This window comes from Nuphar pumila, chromosome 15 (assembly GCF_984573655.1).
Source record: "Nuphar pumila chromosome 15, dmNupPumi1.hap1.1, whole genome shotgun sequence".
Lineage (NCBI taxonomy): Eukaryota > Viridiplantae > Streptophyta > Magnoliopsida > Nymphaeales > Nymphaeaceae > Nuphar > Nuphar pumila.
The window spans coordinates 36,942,258-36,959,819 of record NC_143263.1 but is presented as its reverse complement, the minus strand read 5'-3'; positions in this window follow the sequence as shown (position 1 = coordinate 36,959,819).

Genomic DNA, 17,562 nt, shown 5'->3' with positions numbered 1-17,562 from the left:
CATGAATAAATTTTATTAAATCATTTTTAAAAATCCAATGGCCTCGAGTCTCATTTTTTTCCAACTCACAAGTCTGCATTCTGTGTCCTTGTGTCCACGTATCTTTTGGACTTTGGCACTCGGGCCTCCAAAATGCAGCATGGGTCTCCCGTGCTGTTCGCGTGCTATAAACGTCGTTCGTGTCAATTTTACACGTCGTTGAACATACCGGTGATCTTCCAAAGATACTAAGTATCAGATAATTTATTTTTATTTAACAATTTTTTAGTGAAAATGCTATTAAATTTAGTGATTTAGAAGCTCGGCTCAAACCAACGGGGGCGCCTCTTGTTCGGTAGGAGCAGTAAGTGGACGTCATCTTGCGTTGGCACGTAGTACACATTTGAATCCCAATGTTATGGTTGTATAACTGGTGGGGTCTGCCTAACCCCAGCGCGATAGTTTGATCACCCCTCTTTAAAAATGTAATGTTTTCAAAACAGAAAAATGAGTGTACTAGCCTTGTAATGTGGTGCAATTTCATAAATGTGCTCAAAATTTTGATTCTCTGTTTTTTTTTTTACGACATTTTACATTTCTTATAAGTGAACTTGCTGATGTTTTCGTAATAGATATATATGTCGTCCCAAGTACGCAACATCTCAATAACAATGAAAATCGCATAAACATTTTTCGAACCTAATGAAATCCACATGAAATTTTTGTGAACATGTTAACTTGAATTTAACACAAATTATCTACATCTGAAATGCATGAATCTTCTAAGGTTTGCAAGGGCCTATATGAACATTCTAGAATTTAGCAGCTCTAACTCCACATGTTTGCTTCATATATTTGTGGCAGTCTTGACATTATGTCATACTAACTTCATTTAACTAAACTCGCTTAAAGTCAAGACTTACATATGTTCAGAAATGCATGTATGACATTTGTAAATATGTGTTGTGAATGTAAATGTTTGCTGACTAGTTGAAGGTTTGCATTACACATTTGTGAATGTCAAGACCTTCACTCGGACACCATGTGAACCTCCTTTAACTAGAAACTCATATAAAGTTTGTGCATATGTTTGCAAATGTGTGTCATGACTTTCACAAATATGTGTTATGAATGTCTTTATCTTCGCATATCCACTGATTCATATATAGTCATTAAATATTATTTTATTCTTTTTTTCTTGCAATAATTCTCATGCAATTCATCTTACAACATTTCGACGAAGTTGGAACAACGTTTTGGTCAACTTCATCATGTTTATATATATATATATATATATATATATATATATATATATATATATATATATTGTCCTTATAGTATTTGTATCTGGTTGTTGTTATTGTTAATGTATGTTTGTTTACTTGTGTTTTATATAATATTTGGCATTTGTACGCTTAGGGTTGTCAAATTTTAGATTATATATATTATATATCTTGTAGTAATTGTGTTTGGTTGTTGTCGTAGATGATTTATATTCCTTTACTTGTCTTTTATTTAATATTTGATTGTTTTGTTTTGAGGTAATATGGTTATAATTTATTCAGATAAAGCATTCAATTGGGGTAACGGGGTTATGATTGAATGTGCAAAAATATTCAATTAGGTAATGGGGTTAGGGTTGATTGTGCAAAAGCATTCAATTAGGATAATGGAGTTAAAGGTTGAAGTGCATTCAAAAGAATTGGGGTTTTGACAAAAAATAAACAACCAATGACTTTATATACGAATTAATATACGTGCAAATATAAGAAGATTTGTGAAAGTCAAGATACACATTTGCAAACATACACACAAACTTTATGAAGTTTTTAGTTAAAAGACGTTCACATAGTGTCCACGAGAAGGTCATAAAGTTCGCAAATGTGTGATGTCAGTTAATAAATATGCGAAGGTATAAACATTCACAACACATATTTGTGAATGTCATACATACATACATTCATAGACGTATGTAGGGGTGGCAAAACCTGACCCGACCCACCAACCCGCCTCTTAGGCGGGTTCGGGTTGGGCTTAAACTAACCGTTTAATAAACGGGTCGACCCGCCTAACTCATTTATTAAATGGGTCGGGTTCGTGTTTGGGGTATGCCAACCCGGTTGACCCGTTTAATAAACGGGTTAGGCGGGCGGGTCAACCCGCCGACCCGCCAACCCATTTACCCGACCCAACCCGTTTATTAAACGGGTTGGCGGGTCATGCCGGGTTATCCGTTTAATAAACGGGTTGGGTTCGTGTTTGCCACAGCCGACCCGTTTAATAAACGGGTCGGGTTCGGGTTGAAGTATGCTGACCCGCCAACCCAACACGATTGCCACCCCTAGACGTATGTATGTGCTGACTTTAAGCGAGTTTAGTTAAATGAAATTTGTATGACGTGTGCAATAATGTCAGGACAAGTGCAAACATATCGAGCGAACCTGCTGAGCTATACCTTTTAAATTCTATAAGGTTCACATAGGGCTAAAGATTCTCACATTTCAAATGTGAATCTCCTTTATTAGGATTCAAGTTGGCATATTTGTGGGTGGGGGGGGGGGGGGGTTATGTGAAATTCAACAAGTTTGCAAAATGTTTATGTGAATCTCCTTATTATTGAGATGTTGCATGCTTGGTATGGCATGCGTGTTGTTCATTATGAGAATGGGTAAAAATATCTTAAACACAAAGATAATAAAAATTTTGAGCATGGGAAGGATTTTGACAAATGGTGATGCATTTCAAAGTCGCTTCATTTTACAAGGATAGTACGGGCATTTCAAGATTTCAAAATGTGTTCACATTGTATGCATAGTCGACAGCTTGTTCGACAACCACGATTTTGGCATTTCTCAATATAGGTGTGGTTTATCTCGAAGAATGTCAGGATGAATCATCAGCTGTGAAGCTACATGCATGGCCCCTGCATAAAAAATGGCCGCTTTCAAATAATGCCAGTATATTTTATATTGGTATTTTGTGTCAGATATGTGTTCAAACTTGTATCAAATTCAATCCACTGAATAACTTGTATTTATACATTTTATTATGAATCCAATGCTAAGATACATATCTTGGATTCAGATTTTATCGTACTTCATCTGATATTCTTTTACACATTTCATATTCAATTTTTGTTCTATAGTTGTAGCCCATTCGTTTGCACCCATGACTACATGTGAAGCCAATAGGTCCCAGTTTTTTCATTAAAACTAACCCAATATCTAATATCCCACAGCCCAAGAGAGAGGTAGGAATAGGCCCGAGAAACCTGACGAGCTGCTCATGGGCTCATGGATGGCTAAAGTGCTTGTTAGAAATCTTATAATGTGCTCAGTAAGCTGAGCATGAACACCAGGTGCTCGTCTCATCATTAAGTCCTAATGAATGTAGGGATGAGGTTTGCTACCCAAAATTCAAATTTTTTTTTAGATATGAAAATTTTGATGTATTTTTTCAAATACCTATAAATTTTGAAATTCGTCCAATGTCCAATTTTGTAGGTTTTCAATTTATTTAGGACCTTTCTACCCTTAGCACAAGCGGATCTCTAGATTTTCACGTGTTATGTCGCAACACACTTATGAGCTCGCTACATCTCACTAAAAACAAAATTTGCATAATATTTTTTGTTGAAATCATGAATTTTGCATAAATAGTATGAATATCGTGATAATGTTTGCGAAAATCCATTACTTGAGAAATTTGTAAAGAGTATCATGTTAGTGAAATTCAAGAAAAATTTATAAAATTCACATACTTTGACATGTTGTCCAGTTATAGTGATGCTAAATAATTATATTTTAGTGCATGGATTTAAGTGTGTGTGTGTGTGTATATATGTGTGTGTGTGTGTGATTAGAGTGTGAATGCTATCAAGAGTTTCACTTTGTTGTTGCAAAAGTCTACTTTCAATGCAAAATTCATGAAAAGTTTATGGAATTCACGAACTTTAACATGATGCGAGATTTCATTTTAGCTTAGAAAATTCACGCATTTAGTTAGAAAATCACAAATTTAAAGAAAATTCACAAGTTTTATATACATGCAATATGTTATGTATACATGCAAATTTTCTATCTTTTGCGAAAAATTCGCACATAAGAAGGAAATTCACTTATTTTGAAGGAAACTCACATGTATACATGAGAATTTGCATAGAAAATGCACATTTATAAGAAATTTGCACAATTCAATCTTCAATTCAAACACAGTTCAAAATTTATTTCAAACTGAGAATTTCTTTATTGCAGCTAAAACAAAATTTTGCATTGCTTAGAGTCAACAATATGTGAAAGTATGTGAAAGTTTGTGAATTCTGCAAACTTTTTATGAATTTTGCATCAAAAGTAGACTTTCATAACCACCAACATGAAACATTTTGACAAAATTTGCACTCTAATCACATATATATATACATAAATTTTTATGCTAAAATAAAATTTTGCATCGCTATAAGTAAAAAACATGCAAAAGTTCATAAATTTTGCAAAGTTTTTATGAATTTTGCATAAAAAGACAGACTTCCACAACTACCAACATGAAACTCTTGACAAAATTCACAAAGAATTTTTGCAAGTAGTGTCATGATATTTTACTATTTGTGTGAAATTTGTGTTTTTAGTAGTGAAATTTAGCGGGATCAGGAGAGTGTTGCGATGTAATGCGCAAAATTGTTAGATCCCCTCATGCTAAGGGTAAAAAGGTTCTAAAAAATTATGAACCTATGAAATTGGACATATGACAGATTTCAAAATTTGTGAGGCATTTGAGAAAACACATCAAATTTATCATAGAGTACCGTTTTTTACCCTTTATATGTGATTTATATATTTGGTTTGGTTGGATCATGTTTTTCTGATGTGTATGACAATTTTTTTTAGAGTTGAAAAGTTGATAGCTTACAATGTATTATTGAATTTTCAATCATCAAAAAACTATATTTTTACATTGAAACAATACCATCAAAAGGTCCATTCCACTAGTTACACATTCGTAGAGTCGAATTTGATCAAAATAACCTCTTCAAGTGAGTTTCAATTAAGGAGTTTGGACTTTGTAACCCATGAGGGCAGCCAATGATATTCCATGAATATGTTTTAAGTATATATTTTTCATATAACACAATCTGTAAAACAAGAGTCAAATTGTTTTGCTTGCCAAACTATACGTTTATAGTTCAAATCTTATTGCTTCCAACTTTAGTTTTTTTTTTCATAAATTGAGCCAGCGTGAGCATGGCTCAATAGGTCCTATTCCACCAGCCATTTTTTTATTTTTTGTTTTTTAATTGAGCCTGCTTGAACTCAGTTTCATTTAGCTTAAGGTTATTAAGGTCTTGAGTTCAAGTCAACTTGCTACAAAAACAATCAAGCTTGAATACCTCATGTTTGGCTGGTTCGGATATTCCTAAGCATAATACACCAGAGTTCAAATGAAAGGAATATTGTATATGTAATATTCACAAATTTTTAACATTAATAAAAAAATGTCCATACCTAAATTTGCTTTATATAATCAACGTTACCTTGATTAATTGTAATTAAATGTCAAACAATTATATTGACAATTATGTATTAATTGAATTTAATTGACATTGTATTTAATCGATATATTAAATTTCATTAGTGTGTTCTCATTTTAAATTTAAATTTAAATTAGAGTTAATGCCAATTGAAATCCATGGGTCTATATTAGATTTGGATCCCAATATAGATCCATATAGGGGTCGAAATTTAGGAAAAACCCATTAGAGCATTCTTGTGGGGTGTGGTGAAAAGAAATAAGGAAGAAAGAGAGTGGAGTAAGGAATTTTAGAATCCCAAATCCCCTTTGCAAGTGGACAATATTCCTTACCACATGGCCAAGTGGTCACATGGGCTCCCTTCTCCCTCTCCCTTAGTTGACACCCTCTCTCTTATTATAAAAAAGAAAAAGAAAGAATGACCTATAAACTAAATCCTAATTAACCTATTAGGTGGCTAATTATGAGCCATTCGTCTAAACAAATATCCACCGTACATCTCCCTCCATATGGCTATAAATAGTCTCACTCCCCTCCCTCTCTATCTCTTCTCTACTATTCTTCTTTTTGTTACTCTCTCTCTCTCTCTCTCCTTTATGTGCTTTAAAAGTTCTTCAAATTGGAGGCCTCAAGTGTGAAGAGGTTAGCATTTTGGTGGTGTTTTTCTAAAGTTTCTAACAAGGCACGTGATTGTGATCGTTGTAAAAAAAATTCTTTCTTTTTAGGAAAGGAAAAACTCTCGCAAGGTCTACTTGACTTTTTGAAAAGATTTTGAAAAAATACTCGCCTCCATTTTTAAAAAATGAGGAAAAATGGAGAGACGGGGTTCGCTCGTCGGTACGAGGTTTAACCGTTCCTGGCGCCTTTACCAGGGGTAATTGAACCAATAATCGAATATATGTCTTTTTTTGTCTAGATTTGTCTAAGAAATTATTCTAAGTCCTAAATGCAAATAGAATCATGCTTGTGCTATGATTTTTTAACTTGAAGATATGTATTCTTTTGAAAATATTTTAGAAACCTAAATTTTCCAATTGATTTTGAAAAGGATTTGGAAATTTTCTTTAGAAAATGAAAAAGTTGAACTTGAATTGGAAAGATTGAAATTGAGTTTTGAATTGAATTTGAACTTGAAGTTGAATTGAATTTGAGTTTGAATTAAAAACTTGAAGTTTGAACTTGAGGTTGGAAATTGAATGTGATTCTGAAAATAGAATTTGAAATTAAATTCTGAAGTTGAAAATTTTAAATTGCAAATTAAAAGTCGAAATCGAATTTTAAGAGTTAAGATTAAATTGTTGAAATTTGAAATCTGAACCAAAAATTTGGATTTAAATTGAAAATTAAAATTGATTTTGAAATTGGAATTGATTTTTTTGAAATTGAAATTGATTTTTTTGAAATCAGAATTGAATTTAGAAATTGAATTTGGAATTTGAGATTGAAATCTGAAATTGAAAAAGTAATTGAATTTTTGGAAGTTAAATTGAAATCTAAAATTGAAATTAAAATTTATAAATGAAATTGGAATTTAGAATTTCGAAACTCAAATGGAATGCAAAATTTAATTTGGAATTAAAATTGAGAATTGAAATAAAATTCAAAATAAAGAATTGGAATTTGAAAATGGAAGATTTAAAATTGATACTTGAATTTGAAATGAAAATAAAAATCAAAATTTGGAATTTGAAAGAAATGTAAAATTGAAATTGAAATGAAATTCAAAGTTGAAATTTGAAATTCGAAAATGAAAAGTTAAAATTGATATTAAAATTAAAAAAAAAAATCAAAAATTGAATTTTGAATAGGAAATTGAAATTAATATTTGGAATTAAAATAGAATTTTAATAATTGAAATCTACTTCTTATTTTTGGAAAATGTTTTGAAAATACTTGGAACTTGAGAATGATTTTGAAAATACTTTGAATTTGTAAATGATTTTGAATTTCGAAGATGAATTTGGGAAATAACTTTGAATTTAAGAATAGAAATTGAAAATGTTAATTTTGAAATGAAAATTATTTTTGAAAATCATTTCAAAAAGCACTTGGAAAATTGAAAATAACTTGAATAATAAAAAAATGGTGCAATTTTATCTTAAATTATGGATATGCTATTTTTTTGAGAAAGTTATTTGAATTTTAAGGAAAGTTTTATACTTTATGTAATTAAAACAAGATTAATTTTCATATATTCATGACTAGGGTCACAAATATACTTTAAATTAATCTTTATTTAAAATTTTAATAAAGAAAAAAAAATCTTGTGCCTTTATAGAATTAAAACAAAATTAATTTTTAATATATTCATGACTAGGGCTATAAATATATTTTGAATTAATCTTTATTTGAATTCTAATAAATGAAGAAAAGTGAATTAATTTTGAAAGAAATGATAATTTTGTAAAATGACCTAAAAGTATAAGTCAATTTTTTATTTAATAAAGAATAATAACTCTAAGTATTATTCATATTCTAACTAAGGTCGTAAATACGAAGATTACTTAGTTTTATTTATTCTTTATTAGATGGTGCATATGTTATTCATATTTTCCATAGTGTATTAAAAATAAAAAAAATAAAATACAATAAATCAATTATGGAAATAATCTATATGTTCATTTAATCTAAACTAAGCATAAAATAAACATTATTATTAATATAATTAGTACAACCCTTGAATAAATTATAATATTTAAAAAAAAAGAAAGGAAAAAAGAAAATCCTATAAAATGAGAAAACATGTTAGAATGTAGGCATTTATGGATCTTCTTCAATTATTGAAAAATTGAAGAAAATCCAAAATTTAGCCTTTTATGCTCAAAAAATAAGGAAAAATTTAAAAACGTGTTAGAAATTTATAAAATTTGATGTGAAGGTTCCTAATAACCTTAGAAATATTTTATAATCAAAAAATGCAAAAAACCATTAAAGAAAAACCCGAATTTAGGTTTTTTTATCCAATTAACATAAGATTTTTCAAAATCAGGATATACAAATACACCCTATCAGAGTATTTCGAATGAATGAAAGCTTAAACAATTCAAATTGAGCAAAAAATGCATCCATGGAGTCCTAACTCATCATAGGAATATTTTCCTTTTAAAGATCTTAAAAAAAAAATTTAAAACTTGAGTTATGATTGAAACAAAAGAACCTAATTTTTGGAAATAGAGAATTAGATTTTTAACAAACAAGTTTCTGTAATTTTAGAATTTAAGAGACTAAACTGATTCAATTTCTCCCAAATTTATGGGATAAGATGCTCAATTCAACCATGAAACAAATTTAAATTACTAAATTGTAAAATCATTCCTAGTTTGGAAATGGTGACTAAGGAAAGTCACTATTTCTAAACAGGAAATAGACCTCTTATAGGATCTAAAGTTTTATAACTAGTCCCGATTTTTGACAAAATTGAAATATTAAAACAGTATAAAAGTTTATGAATTTTCACATGGATAAACTAGACATAAAATAAAAAAATTTGTTTTTTACAGATTTTAAAAATGAGTTTTCATTAGAGAGATCTAATCAAAACAAGTTGAGATAAAATTTAAGTAATGCTTAATGAGGCAAAATGACAGAGTTCTATTTTTTTATCAGAATCAGGTATAAAAAATTTATAGAAATTGCTAAAAATTTATAGAGATAAACTAGATAATTAGAAAATAAATTTTTAATTTACATATCTAGAAAATGATCTCTCATTAGGGAGATTTAATCCAAACAAATCGGGTCAAAACTTGAGAAAAACCTATGAAAGAAAATTGATTGGGTTCTGGTTTTTTATCTAAATGACAAATGAAAAGAAAATGAAAGTTTATAAAATTGGCATGCAAAAACTAGACATTTTAAGGAAGAAACTCCTTTTCACATATCTGAAAAATGATCTCCCATTGGGAAGATATGAATACAACAAGTTAATCATGGGTCTAAGTAATGCCTCAGATTGCAAACAGACAAGGTCTCAACTTAAAATAAAAAAATAGAAATACTCTATAGAATTTGATGAAAATTTATAGATATGAACTAGACATTCATATAAAGAAAAGACTTTTTACAGATTTAAAAAATGATCTTCCATTAGTAAGATATGACTCTGACAAAATTGACTAAAAACTGAACCATAAAAATGATATAATATAATAGGGTTGCGATTTTTAACCAAAATTGGGTATAAGAACACCATAGAAATTAATAAACAATTGGCATAAACAAACTAGATTCAATGTTGAATACATCTTTTTTTACATATTGGAGAGATCATCTCTAGTTAGGGAGAAATCATACCAACAATTTGGTCTAATTTCGGGTCAAATCTGAGTAAGGCCAAATGACAGGGTCTGAATCACAATTTTTAAAAGGGGACAATCAACTCAGATTGATCTATTTTTTTGTAAAGATCTTGAAGACACATAAAGGAAGATGCAATAAAAAAATCAGATCAAAATGAAGCCTAATTATATGTAAATTGATAAAATAAAAAAAGGACCATAATAGAAAATAGAATCTAAACATGATTGAGTAGAATAGAACCCCATTAATGAATTTATCCATGGATCAAACATGAAATCTATCATTTTAAATCATGGATGATGATGAAAATGATGTAAAAATAGAATTAAAATATTTAAAAATAAAATTGAGAGCATTGGGGCATAAATTGAAATTGTTTTAGCCCATTGAATAGGGGATTTGATCTATTGATGATCAAATCTCATAATTCTAGATGCTAGAATGAAAATGCACAAATCAAATAGCAATTCAAAAGCATAAAATGAAAAATAACATAGAAAAGAAGTAGATCGACATTGCTAATTATGAATTTGAGAAAGAAAAGAAAAGATCTAATTACAAAAAATCAAAATTTGCAAAAAGAAAAGAATGAGGAAAAAATCAAAAGAGGGAAGAAAGGACTCACCTTTGGGCTGAAGAGGGGATTATATTCTCCCTATTTGGCACCAATCCCAAGGAGGAAGGAAGGAGAGAAAGAGATGGAGAAGAGAGGAGAAAAAGAATTTTTTTTTATTCTCTTAATTTCTCAAATTAGCAACTTATGGAAAAGAGACCCCCAAGGGGTCTATTTATAGCCCAACTTGGGGGCATTTTAGGTACTTTAAAATATAGATATTCTGAAGGCCTACAACTGATGTGGCAAGAGGGGTGACGCGGGGGGGGGCACCCCATGTGGGTCTTTTCTTAGTTTTTCAAAATGGTAATTTAGGTATTTTGCACAAATATTGTCATGTGGCACCACTTTGCAAGTGGTGCCCATGTGTGTTTTTAAAAGCAAAGGGTTGAAGTTAAATCTAAGTAAAAATAAGTTTTTTAAAACTAAAAAAAAGGTTTAAAATGAAAATCTACTTTGAAATTTGGAAAATACCAAGTGGCACCCCTTTTAGAAAATTTATTTTTTGTTTCTTTTTTTAATTTTTTTATTATAATAACTAAGAATGAAGGATAAAAGGGGGAAATGATGGAAAATAAAGAGAATTTTGAAAATAATGGATCTTAATTGAATTTATGATCCATTTTGATTTTTAAAATCCAAATTGAATTAAAACCAGATTCAGATTGAATTTTGAGAAATTTTGCAAAAATATTGAATTTAGGTTTGAAATTCAAAGATTACTTTTGAAATTGGGATAAAAATTACATTTTGATTTAAATTTGAAACCCAAAAATTGATTTTGAAAAAAATAGATTTTGAAAAAAATAGATTTTGAAACTGGATCTGAATCCATTTTGATATTTCAAAATCCAAATTGAATTATGAACTGGATCCAAGGTATTTTTCAAAGGATTTTTGCAAAATGATGGATTTGAATTTAAAATTCAAGAATTGATTTTAAAATTAGGGTAAAAATTGAATTTTTGAAAAAGGATCTGGATTCGAGGTTTTGAAAATGAATGGATTTGGATCTCGATTTGAAGGAAATTGGTTTGAAATGGGAATCGAACCCTGAATATGGATTTTTGAAGAATCGAAAGTGGACAAACCCCAAATTCATAATAAAGATTGAGATTTTAGATCTGGATCTTGGATCCAGCTCAGAGAATGGAATTGGGTATTGTATCTAGATCAAAATCCAAGACGTAGAATTGAATCTCAGATGTTAGATAAATTTGAGTTCAAAAATTGATTCAATTAACCTTATGAATGGATCAGAAGATAGATCCAGACTAAAATGGATCTGAAATGGTTAATTGGATCCCAGTTATGCCATGAGATATTCAGGGTTTAATAAATAAATTGGGCTCTAGATATGGATTATAGAAGGAATCAGATGAAAAATCCAAGTTTGGGATGAAAATTGGACATCAGATCCAGCATTGGATCCACTATCTGAATTGAAATAGACTGGATCTCGGATATTGATGAAATATCAAATGAAAGAATTGATTTGAATCCAAAATTTGAACTTGTCTTAGTTCAAAATTTGTTAAAAACAATGTTTTGAAGAAATTTTTATTTTTTGGGTTTTGCCCTACAGGGGTAGAAACACAGTACTAGACTGGTTTAAACTAATTTGAACTGGACTGGATTGGAATGAACTGAATCAGAAGGCAGTTATACTCACGTGAACTAAATCTGGAATTAAGACACTAGCTCAACCAGCTAAGGTTAGCTCAATTTGGACTAAATTGAGCTCAAACTAGCTAAAATGAAGGTTCGAGTGTGTAAAAAGTGGCTTTGAACTAAAATGGGTCATTTGAACTTTTGGTGAGCTAAAATTAGACTCAATGGGATAGGATCTACCAGATTTGGCCGACTCGGTGACAGTCTGGCTAAAATTCGAGCTAAAAATGAGCTTATTTTGCGTAAAATAAACTAAATTTAGTTGAGATAAATTGACATTGCTCATCGTGAGCTCAGTGGAGCTAGAAATGACTGATATTCTAACTCTTATAAACTCATAATGAGCTTGGCTAAGTCTGACAAATGAAAGGCTAAGGGTGACTCATAAGTAAAATGATAATTTTATTGTCAAAATGGGATAATTTGACCTCTAGACTGGGAAAAACCTAGGGGTGAGATTCGGCACTGCTCTGCAGGATTTTGGCATCTGCGAAAAGAATGTTTGGAATGGACTTGAAAAAAATTGGGGTGTTTATAGGGATCCTATACTTTATGGTAATTGTAGGAAATAAAGCATGTTATTTCAATCCTCTAATGCATATTGCCTATACTTAGCATGTTTTGTTTATGTTATGTGCATACTTGCTATATCATTTTTAATATTTAGTGTTGAATATCAATTGCCCATATCAATTTTGGCTAATATGTGCTTATTAGGTCATATTGATTTTTTGCTTAACATGTTAATGATTGTATATTTCATTTCCTCTAAGCTCTATGAATTCATGCCCATATTGATTTTGGCTAATATGGGTCTATTATGCCATATCAATTTTTGGCTTAACATAGTAATAATTATATATGTTAAATTCATGTCCTCCTTTATTGCTTTATGCCCATATAGATTTGGCTAATATGTTATGTATTATGCCATATCGATTTTTGGCTTAACATATTAATATATGTTAAATTTATTGCCTCTAAGCTATGGATTTGGATTTATGCCCATATCGACTTGGCTAATAATTATATTTGTTATGTCCTATCAATTTTTGGCTTAACATGCATTTAAATATATTAATTATGCTTATCCAATTTATTTAATTCAATTTTATGCTTATGAATATGCATATCGATTTATGGCCTAATGCCTACGCATAGTTGATTATGAATATGCATGATTAATTATGCATAATAATTTCCTAGGCTTATCTATCCTTAGATTTGCATATAAATTCCTGGATTAATGTCAATGCCTAATTGATTATATCAATTCTATTTAAAATTTCCTATATGCTTGGATATGAATGCCTATATGCTTAGGCATAACTGACTATGCATGTCAAGATTTGGCTTATTCATGATTGGTTATGATTATCAATTTCGTTTATGTATGCAAGAATATGCATATCGATTTTTGGCTTAATGTCAATATAATTAGGCATAATTGGTTATGCATGTCAAGTTTGGCTTATGCATAATCAATTTCATCTAATGCTTGTGTGCTATTAAATTTTGGCTTAATGACTAAATGCATATTCTTAATTGATTATGCATATCAAGACAGACTTATGCATGATTAATTAGGCATACCAATCTATTTTAAAATGCTTGTATACATATTGATTTTTGGCTAAAGGTCTATATGCTTGTGCCTACTTGATACTTGATTATGCCTATCAAGTTTGGCTTATGCATGTTTGGTCATGCACAATGATTTCGTTAAGTCGCTTATATGCTTATGCATGTCAAAATTGACTTATGCATGATTGATTATGTCAATTTTATGTAAGATTTCCTATATGCTTAGATATGCATATCTATTTTTTGCTTAATGCCTATATGATTAGGCATAATTGATTATACATGTCAAGTTTGACTTATGCATGATCAATTATTCATATCAATTTCATTTAATGCTTATGTTCATATCAATTTTTGGCTTAATGCATAAATGACTATGCCTAGTTGATTATGCATACCAAAATTGCCTTATGTATGATTAATTATGCATATCAATCCTATTTAAAAGTGCATATATATTTGGATATGCATATTGATTCTTGGCATAATGCCCATGTGTTTAAGCTTAATTGATGATACATATCAAGTGTAGCTTATGCATGATTGGTTATGCATATCAAATTTATTAAATAGTCATGATGCATGTTTACGTTTATAACAACTTTGGTTTAAAGTTATGATGTTTAAATTGCCATTATTCATGTTTCAAATTTTGACAACTTTGACTTAAAGTTTTGATGTTTAGATAGCCATGATACATACTTAAATTTATGACAACTTTGGTTTAAAGATGTGATATGTTAAATTGCCATTATGCATGATTAAAATTATGTCAACTTTAGCTTAAAGTGGTGATGTTTAAATAGCAAGTGCTTAAGTTTATGACAAATTTGGTTTAAAGTTGTGATGTTTAAATTGTCATTATGTATGTTTCAAATTTTGACAACTTTGACTTAAAGTTATGATGTTTAAACAACCATGATGCATGCTTAAGTTTATGGTAACTTTGGTTTAAAGTTGTCATATGTTAAATTGTCATTATGCATGATTAAAATTATGTTAACTTTGACTTAAAATGGTGATGTTTAAATAGCTCTGATACATGCTTAAGTTTATGACAATGTTGGCTTAAAGAAAGAAAAAATTAATATGCTTGCATATGCCTCTTAAATAAGCTTAAAGAAAGAATGCATGCTTATGACTCTTGAATAGACACATATTAACTTTGGCTTAAAAAAATAATGAGTTAATATGCTAGCTTATGCTTCTTGGATAGGAACATACCAACTTTGCTTAAAGAAAAATTGTAGTATGCTTATGATTATGCAATTATCAACCTTGACTTATCATATGAATTAGGTTTATTGAAAATGCCTATGCATGCTTATGAACTCCCTAAATCTAAAAAATGACTATAGGAGTGTAAAATCGAGAAACACCTATGTTGATGATTTTACAAAACTAAAATGATTGCAAGCATACTTATGGTTTGAAAACAATGTGTGTGATAGAAGATTTATCATGAATTGGATGTAGATTCAAAACCAAATCATGTATATGATAGGGAGCATGTTCTTATATGCTCACATGAAATGTTTAAAAAGTACATGATATTATTACTTGAGGTTATAAGGCACGAAATATATGCTTGCACTATTGATTGTTCATACTAGAGCTTGTACAGTGTCATAATGTTATATTTAATGTGTGACATGCAACCTAATTATATGTTATTTTTAAATGAGCTAGGGTTAACAAAAAACCAAGAAGTGTGAATAATGCACCATTTTAGAATAATACATGCACACATAAAAAATGAATTCACCTTTACCGGTGAAATGCTCACCAGAGCATACTGAATGTGTTAGGATATACCAAAATATGAACAACGTACATACTTGGAATGATAGTACACATGTGACCTATTGGGATTAGAGGTTGATAATTGCATAATCATGTCATAAAGAGGTCATAGTAACCCATTCATATTTATGGTGTATCCTAGAGAGGGTAGGCGGTAGAATCCCAAGTAACACCATTGTTAAGAAAATATTAAGTGAGAGTATTGCTGAATTGCGACTTATTTGGTCGCTTGTCCACGAGAGGTAGGAGACCCAAAACTACCATATTTTGCCTTAGGTGGTAGATTCCCTCGACTACTATAGTTAGTTTAGGATGAATCCTAGTTTATGTCACTTTTGCGAGGTTTCTCCCGAACAAGCTTCCACCCATATAGGAATCTGATTCAATAAGTCACTTGGGGAAATTTAACTTGCATGGAATAATGAACATCCCTTGTGGTCTCCTCTGTCTTGGTGATTTTTCATGCATACTCGATGAGAGTGGTAATAAAGAGAAACAATAACCTTATACAAAAATCAATTTTCTTTCTGTTAAACTAAAAACATGCCCTAATTATGCAAACATTCTAATTGGATATTTGCACATCTTGAGGTTTTTGTATGTTAGTGATATATTGTCTATGATTGCATGTTACCTTGCAAGTATTTACCATGATAAAGATAATGTTATGTATGTTTGGTTGTTTGCAATTATTGTAGGGTTATGGTTAACCTACCAGAATTGATGAGATTGGTCATTTCTACTTTATCATTTTTAGGAGATAACTAGAGTCTGCAGACGATGGCAGAATGGCAGAATGGAGTTTTGACACCATATTCTATATTTCTTGTTATTAGCCTTGTTTTTTGATGTTTGGAAATATAAAACTCTAATGTTCAAACAATTCTAATTCAATCATAGTTTGAAATGAATCATATTTGGATTTAGAAATTTTGATTAGAATGTGTGTGTGCGAGTTGGATCCAAATCCAATAGGCATGTGATCCAAATAGTTATGGTGGTATGGTTACCTATAAACCGCCCAAGATCGGCTAACTTAGATCACCTAAATATTTTTTCACTGTGTTATTGCTTTGAATTAAAATATCACATCAAAAAAAATAAAAAACTCAGTTTTCAAATTAGAAATTTTGGGGCATTATAGTATTATGACTTAAACATTGACTGATATAAAGCCCAATATGATCCTCCTTTCACCTTTAACTAGAAAGAGATAACATTACTCTAAAGACATGTTTGAAAGCAAAAAGATTTCTCATTGAAAAAAAAATGGTATGATAACTTTTTCAAATGAAAAATTTACACTTGTTTATGTAACATGAAAAAAGTGGAGTGAACAAATATAAAAAAAATGAAAGAGAGAGGTGGGTCAGCCACACCCAAGAGAGAGAGAAGTGGTTCAACCATACATACCAAAGAGGGTGAGGTGGGTAGGCCACACACAAGAGAGAGAGAGAGAGAGACTTGAAAATGTGGTGGTGGGAGGAAGATAAAGATGGATGAAGCTTTTGTAGTGATAACTCATAGAATGAGATGTGGTGCGGTGAATGATTTCTGTAATGCAACTTAATGCAAAGAGATTTTTTCATAAATCATACCTTTTAGAAAAAAAATTCTTTCAAAAAATTTATCTCGCTTGAAATTGTTGGAAAAGTTGTAATTTTTTTTCTTACTATTTTGACACTTCTAAACATGCTCTAAGCGACTTTTGATGGAACCTAATTAGGGTTGGGAAACAAGTTGAGCCGCTTGTGGTTCGACTCATGTTTGGCTCGTAAATAACTCATAAAGTAGGTTTGTCAAGCCGAATATGAACAATATGTACTCATCTCAGCTCGAATCATGCAAACTTGTTGGCTAATAAAATATATAATTTAAATATATTTTACATCTCAACTAGAAAACAAAGTATTTTTACTATAAACAAGCTAGTTCAAACTCGACTCTTTGAAATTGGGCTGATTATGAGCTTGAACCCCATTTGGTTTGTCATGAGAATGAGCAAAGATTGAACAACTCAATGTGATATAATCATTTTGTACTTCTGTTATAACAAGTATTTGCCTAACCCCAACTTGATTACTAAGAA